The 8,123-nt window shown below is 39.4% G+C and overlaps 1 pseudogene; it reads left to right on the top strand.

Moving 5' to 3' along the window:
- Positions 1-3,486: 3,486 nt before the first annotated feature.
- On the top strand, positions 3,487-4,432 carry LOC103733359 (annotated as a pseudogene).
- Positions 4,433-8,123: the final 3,691 nt, after the last annotated feature.

The following is an 8,123-nucleotide window of genomic DNA, read 5'->3' as shown; positions in this document are numbered from 1 at the left end:
AAAACTAAAAAAAAAAAATTCTCTGATTTTACCTGACAACCTCGCCTTGAATATCCTTATAGAACCCTGTTTGTCATATACAGACACAGTCTGTGAATTATATGAGAGAAAAGCAATGATTATCTGGGTTTTCCTTGCTTATAACAAGTAGGTAAGTGACTCTTCCAAGACCAGAGAACAAATGCGTGGTGGATTCAGAACTTGAATCATGTTGAAATTCTGTCTTCCTCTCACTTTAGCCAAGTTGGAACCACTGACTATTTCCTAAGAGCAAGCGCCTCTGAAAGCATTTATGCAGTATCTCATGGTCGGCTTTAGAATGACCATTCTGGATCAAATATTTCCCTATTGAATATTAGTAAACTTCTGTATTCATAAGTGTTTCATTCAGAAGTATAATTCATGCAAAAGTTAGCTCTATATCTACATTATATTTTTAACAGTCTCAAAATTGTTTTGAAATAATGAATATAGGCACAAATAGCAATATATTTATCACAAGAGATTTGATTATTCATATAATAAATCATGTCTCTTTCCTCAAAATATGTTAAAATGTGGTAAAATGTACTTGAGTGATTAGTGACTTAATCTTGTTCACTATTCATTTGATTTAATTGGTGGTTAAAAACAATCACAAAAAGACAAAAGAGCAGAAGTCTGGAATGATCTTTCTCCATACTGATAAAGGGTAGAAATTGAGTGACCATCCTCTAACCACACTGCAACCATTTTGCTGTTATGTCATACTTATTTTTAGTTGGAATCTTCAAGTCTTGAAACTTGAGTCTTTCTCTAACTACTGGTACAAATTGAGAATGTCACATAACTTCTTAGATCCTCAATGTTATTAAAATGTAGTAATAAGTAATAATACTGCCTACCTTACAGAAACACAAACACACACGCATCAATTTATAGATATGTCCTTTATCATAGGCTATAGAATATAGCAAATGCTGAAAGTGATCATGTGAGGTAAAAGTGACAACTATAGTCCCTTCAAGTGGAAGGCTCATAATTAAATAGCTCAAGGCTCAAGAAAATGATGTGAGAGAATATTAGTTAACTATAATGTATATCTTTCCAAATATGTCAAGTCAAACAAAGTTTAAGTTCTGTTAGTTCACAAGAATGACATATCTATGAGCTAAACACAGACAAAAAACTGGGAAATTTTAACCTCTTATTTTCTGCTTTGACTGTAACATAATGTACTGGATAAAAATCAAAATACAATTTATGAAACACAGACTTTTTCATTCAAAATAAACTATGGATTTCAATGGAGAAAGTTTTAAAAGAATGACCCACATAGGCCTGCAGGAGCAGCACTGATGCACTTACAGTGAAAACAAACTGAGAATTATGGGGATGCAGGGATCTCGGAGCGCCAGCTGCTGGGCATGGTGCCGGTCTCCTGCGTTCACCTGGGGTGGGGTGGGTCCCGCACCGTGTTGCTGTTGGTCTCCACGTCTACTGGGTGCTGGCGACTCTACTGATCGCTGCACTCCCAGGTGGGTCCCTGCTTCTCCGCGTTTTTGAGGCTCTCTGCTACTGGGGCTGGCCCAGTCGGGTTCTGCTTCAATTTCCACCGTGCACTCTCTCTCTCTAAGTTCAGGACCCGTTGGCCACCAGGTCACAAGGAGATGTGCGAGAAAGGCGAAAGCTGGATTTCTGTGAGTCGTGGTTTACGAAGAGATAGCCCTCTCTGGGAAGACTGGATCATAGGCAGTAAGACACAGAACTCAGCTCAGTCAGTGGTACAGCCCCTTTATTCTGTGACTCAGCTTGGCTCCAGGCCTTAGTGATCCAGCTTCAATTATTGAGGGAAAATCAGGATAATTTATACTGTGGGGGTAGTGGTAAAAGCCTTAGCTGATGCCCTATTTACATATGGAAGTGGGCTCCTGCCAGGCTGTCAGACTGCCTGAAAATCACACAGGAAAAGCTGGCAGTTCCAGAGCTGGAGGCCATGGCTACTTCAAAAGATGAGTCAGGAAGATGCCGGGAAGGCACCCTGCTGACAAAAGGAGTCTCTGCATATGAAGCTGAGCCCATAGGCTATCCGGACATGGAGAGACTGCTACTTTACACAACAGGGGTCCCCAACAGAGAATCATGAAAAGGCACAGACAATTTCAGTGGCCTGAGCCTGGGTGAAAAGTCAGTTAGGGTATAAATATTTCAACTTTAAAATCACTCAGAACAGAAGCCTGCATGCTAGTATCTACTTTGATCAAGATAACAAACGGACTGTTATCTTATCCTCATGATGATCAGCACTCACCAAACTGACCTTAATGCCCACATTTTATTATCTTCGATGTAATATTTTTGTCACAATAATACTTAAAAGTAGGTGTCATTGCTGTCTTCATTTTGCAGATGGCATTTGTGTTATTTAGAGGAGTTAGATAAGCATCAATAGCTTATAGGTAGTCAATGGAAACCTGATATGCATTTCTTTCAGGAACTGGAGCTCTATGTTTTCTCTATCTGATATGTCACAGCTCAAAATTGCCTCTGAATTGAAACATTCTCCCAACACATCTGGAACCTCACCAAGTCTAACATGCACAGTATTGTGTAACATTGATTTAAGTTAAAGTCTTGTTTAATCTAATCAAAACTTTAGGTAGGCATATCCTCATTAACATGTACATATGTGCTTGTATTAAAAGCTTGTGTGTGTGTGTGTGTGTGTGTGTGTGTGTCTGTGTATGTGTGTGTGTGAAACCATTAAAATACAATTTGGGAACTCATGAATTCATCCAGGACCCTTTAGTTTTCAGAAAGCAAACATTTGGGTATTTTGTTACAGATTTTTCTTCCTTCATCGCATAACTTTTCTAATCATTTATTAGTGACCAAGGTCAGTTCACAGTGATTAAAGAAAATCAGATAATTAATTACTGTCTCATTAACTGAAATTTACTGTAGACCATTAGAGTTGCAATAGGATGAAGGTTGGAAAGGGTAGAGGACAGAAAACGATAATTCAGGTTATTTAAATATGCATGAAGTTTATACCTACTGTGTTTCATAATTACCTGGATATAATTCTTAGCTAAGTCATAATATTCTTGACAGAGAACCATGAATGTATTTCTTAGCAGGTAAGCTGAACAGAAGTGCTAGTCTTACTGAGTTCACAAAAAGTGAATAGGCAGACATCTACATCAAAATGAGTTATGTTTATTTAGTTATTAAATTGTCTACCTCTATCTCACAAATGTATCTTAAATAATTGTATCTAAGTATCTAGCTTTAATTTTGAGCAGGAGATATTCAGATTCCACAGACTCAAAAGCATATAACCCTGTAGATAATTTATGCTTCAAACTCATGTTTTCTGAAAAATCTTGAAGTACAAGTTGTTGCTAATACACATTGTAGTTATCCTAACCAATTTCAGTCAATTTTATTTGCCATTACACTATTTTTTATTGTTAAAGGCCTTTTACTGAATATTTGATATCATTAATGGAGAATGGGACAGAAGAGACACAGTTTATCCTGATAAGACTCACTGATGACCCAGGCCTGCATGTTCCCCTTTTTATCACCTTCTTCCTCATCTACACCATCACCCTGGTTGGGAACCTGGGGATGATCCTGCTGATTCTCTTGGACTCTCGGATTCACAGTCCCATGTACATTTTCCTCAGTAATCTGTCTCTGGTGGACTTTTGTTACTCTTCAACAATCACTCCAAAGGTCATAGCTGGATTTCTTATAGATGACAAGGTCATGACTTACAATGCTTGTGCTGCTCAGATGTTCTTTTTTTTAACCTTTGCCAATATGGAGAATTTTCTTTTGGTCTCAATGGCCTAGCATCACTGTGTTGCAGTATGTAAAACCCTACACTATGCCATGACCATGAAAACAAAAGTGTGTGTGTGTGTGTGTGTGTGTGTGTGTGTGCCTAGTCATTGGCTGCTATATCTGTGGTTTCCTGAATGCTTCCATTTATACTGGAAATGCTTTAAGCCTCTCCTTCTGTAAGTGCACTGTGGTTCCTCATTTCTTCTGTGATATTCCAGCAGTCATGTCTGTATCTTGCTCTAATAGACATGCTAATGAGCTGATTCTTATCCATATAGCCAGCTTCAATATCTTTTTTGATTTCATAATAATTGTAGTATCCTACATGTTAATTTTTACCAGCATATTAAAGATGAACTCAGCTTCAGGGTACTGCAAAGCTTTGTCCACTTGTGCTACCCACTTCACTGCAGTCTCCATGTTCTAAGCGACACTCATCTTCGTGTACCTACAGCCCAGCTCCAGTCACTTCTTGGACACAAACAAAATCATATCTGTGTTCTACACCATAATCATTTCTACGCTGAACCCTCTGGTCTACAGCCTTATGAACAAGGAGGTGAAGAATGCATTCATAAAGATTGTGTTTAGGACAAAATAATTGTTACTATTTTGATTTTAGCTTCTTGGGGTACATAATACATTTATCTCATCTTAACTCTATACTGTCTCATTTTCCCACTAGCATTGAATTCAAGATTTTGAAGTGGTATGCTTATCTCTACAATAGTGTGTTGACTTTCAAAAAGAAACATTTTGTTTAGAAATGTGAAACATGAATAAGAATGCCTATGGAATACTTGGATCTGCTTGTATACAACCTTTTAAAAAATAGCTTATATATTTAAATTTAATTTTAACTTTTGACAGGGGATGAAATAAGATTCCATGAACTCAATAGCATATAACCCTGTAGATAATTTATGTACCAAATTTGATTTTAAGATTCATGCTTATCAGAAAAATCTTGAAGTACAGATTGTTGCTAAAACACATTGTATTTATCTGATCTAATTTCAATCCATTTCTTTATCATTCCACTATCTGTATTATTAAAGGCATCCTGATGATTCTCTGGTGTCTTTGATGGAGAATGAGACAGAAGTGATACAGTTAATCCTGATGTATTCAATTATTTCCATACAATAATTTTTCTGTCACATCAATTCAAGTATACATGCGCAACTGCATAAAGAAGTCACTGAAAGGAAGAAGTGCTCCTAGGGGGAGACTTGTACAAATGGATGTCAGAAATTTGCCATAATAAAATGTACCATGGCCATTTATGTAATGTGCTTGCTTTTGTGTTTATTTAATAGAAGAAATTAAGCTCTATGAAGAATAAGATGTTCAGGTGTGTATCTATTTGGTTGTATGAATGAAGCTCTATTTGAAGCAAGCCACCTTAGTAAAGATTTGGGCTCCTTCATGTAGGTGGTCATCATCCAACCCACTGAGGATTCACCTGGATAGAGTAAAAATCGTGGAAATAAATGTCACCTTCTTTAAATCAGTTATATGGAATCATTCATATTCTCTCTCTCTCTCTCTCTCTCTCTCTCTCTCTCTCTCTCTCTCTCCATCCCTCATTTCCTGGGTCTCTAAGTCATGTCCTACTTACACTGCAATTTCTTCATTCTCAGATCTTTGAGTTCAAGCTGAATTACTCAACTACCTTTCCTAGCTCATCAACTTACAAATGCCTCAGCATGAGTCCTACTGACTTTCCTTGTGTCATGAACTGGTAGCAGAAAATAAACCTGAAGAGCTGAAAAGATGACACACTGGGTAAAGTGCTTACTGTGAGAAAAGCAAAGATCTGAATTTGGATCCCCTGCCCCTATGTGAAAGCAAGGCATGGTGGCTTGTGTCTGTGACCCACTACTGGATGATCAAAACCACAAAGGTTATCATTCAATCTGGTAACTATCTCAGCAAATGTGGCGAAAGGCGCCTGCTGCAGATTTCAGTGGGAATACAAATGAGCACAGCAATGATAACTACAGGGAGAAACTACATTGTGCTGCTGAATGAAAATGCAAAAGAAATGAAATCAGCATGGGAAAGAGACATGCACCCTGAATGTTTCTTGTAGCTGTAGTCACACTATTCAGGAAATGGGAAAAAACTTAAATGTTCACCAGCTGATCAAGGAAATATGGTACCCATATGAATGGCATGTAACATGTGCTAATAAGTCATAAAAGGATCCCATGATTTATAACAACATTAATATAACTGGAGATCATTATAGTTTATGGCTTATACACAGGCATGGGGATGGGAAATGGGTAGATGAGTGTCACCCGAATTCCCTCTGGGTTTCCTGAGTGATCAGACAAACAATATAATATATTTTATGAGAGTTTCTTAACTTACAAAGAAATGAGTATCCAGTGCCTAGCCCTGTGCCAGGACTCAGAGCCTGCCTTATCAAACTGCACCACACCCATAGTCACTGCTAGCATTCACTCATGCCTCTGGGGCCAGTGATCTCTCCAGACCTACAAGAGTCAGTCCATTCTGTCCTTCAGCTGCTGAGCGGCTGGCTGCGTGTCCCCCACACCACATGGCTACCACTCCCTGTGGCTCCTAGCTTCCATTCCAAGATGGCATCCAGCAGCCCCTTAGTAGTCCATGCTCCACTTTAGGCCCTACCCATTGGAGGAATGAGCCAATAGGGAGACACTCCACCCCTTTCCTCTGCTTTTACAATCTTCCTGTCCATCTTCTGCTAAAGTCCCTGAGCCTTGGAGGGGGTGATAGATGTAGGGTGATCTCTTTTGTATCATGGCAAGATAGTGGCTTCCTGGTGTTAGGGAAAGAGGAATTTACTGCTTGTTTGAATTTACTGCTTGTCTGAATTTACTGCTTGAATTTACTTGTTTGAATTTACTGCTTGTAACCAATTAACTCAACTGGAGACACAGGCATCCATAGATAGGGGTAAGCGCTGCAGCCCCCAGAGCCTGACCTGTCTGGTCTGTGTCATGTCACGTAGGCATGTCTGCTTACACAAGATAACAGGGAAGGGCCATGCCAGGCACATACCACCCATCCCTCCCTGATTGGGACACCTGAAGGGAGTTGTAACATTTTTCTTGTTTTGAAGTTATTGGTTTGTGAAATGCTTGCTTTGAAACTATTGGTTGTATAAGCGTGGGCTTTTGTGTAATGGTTGTGGGAGCCTATATAATCTTTACCTGAAATTGCCTCAGGGTTGATCGCTCTAACCAGGCCGGCGTGTCTTGTAAGGCCGGTCAGCCCCAGCTAGCTGGTTTAATAAAACTCTGCTTGATTTTTGCATCTCCATACTCGTGCATTTGTCCTCCTGAAGAGACCCACCGAGTCACAGACCCTAACACCTGGGCTTCCCCATTAGTCATCTTTAGGCTATGGCCACTGATATATCTCAGGGATGTTTCTTATAATATAAAGACAAATGGAAGGAAGTAGACACATTTAAACAAACATGAATGTAAATACAAATGCCTAGATGATATCCCAGTAAGTGTACTATACTCATTAAACAATATGCTCACAATGGCTTCTCCACTAGGGCCTGTAGCCTGTCCCAGTGCAAGGCATTGGCCTGGTCTACAGAACCTTATGTGTGTTTCACCCCTAGGAGTGGGCCTTATTGAATTAGAAATTTGTCAATTGTACCTGTATTTGTCAAGCCATTATTGCACTTGCAGGTATTGCTTGGCATGCCCATAGTGTGCAGCACGTGGGGTCCATCATTGAGTAGAATTATAGGGGGTCCTTTCTTCCCCAACCACCCACATCAATATGAATGTCATCCATCTAGTGTCATGGAGTTTTCTTTTTGTTTTTGGCTTAGTCTCATTTCCATCTCTTCTTCTTCTCCCATGCTCACAACATGCAGTGTCCTCAGCAACATGGCCTTACCGACATTTCCAGTGTACAACCAACATTAATGGCAATAGCTTTGGTGAATTGGAGGGCCTCAAGGATCTCTCTCTCTCTGACCAACAGCTCATAGTGGGGCAACCCACCCCTGGTACTGTATATTTTCTTAACAGTGGTATAATTTGGGAGTCTCTATCCTCTTCTCACCCAACCTACACAAAACTCCCAAGAATCTTACAGCTATAGCTGGACTTTGCTTCTTCAGGTATCTTTCAAATGAGTCGCACATCTGTAAAACACTCAAAGGAACGCTAACATTATATATTAAATCACTCATAGACAAGGTCTCACAAAGCATGGAAAGGATTTTCCCATTCATATTAACTCCATAGATCCTTGTTAGGTACCATAGGATGGGT

Source organism: Nannospalax galili, unplaced genomic scaffold (assembly GCF_000622305.1).
Source record: "Nannospalax galili isolate Female #2095 unplaced genomic scaffold, S.galili_v1.0 scaffold936, whole genome shotgun sequence".
Classification (NCBI taxonomy): domain Eukaryota; kingdom Metazoa; phylum Chordata; class Mammalia; order Rodentia; family Spalacidae; genus Nannospalax; species Nannospalax galili.
The sequence above is the reverse complement of the archived record's forward strand: the minus strand, read 5'-3'. Positions and strand labels throughout refer to the sequence as shown.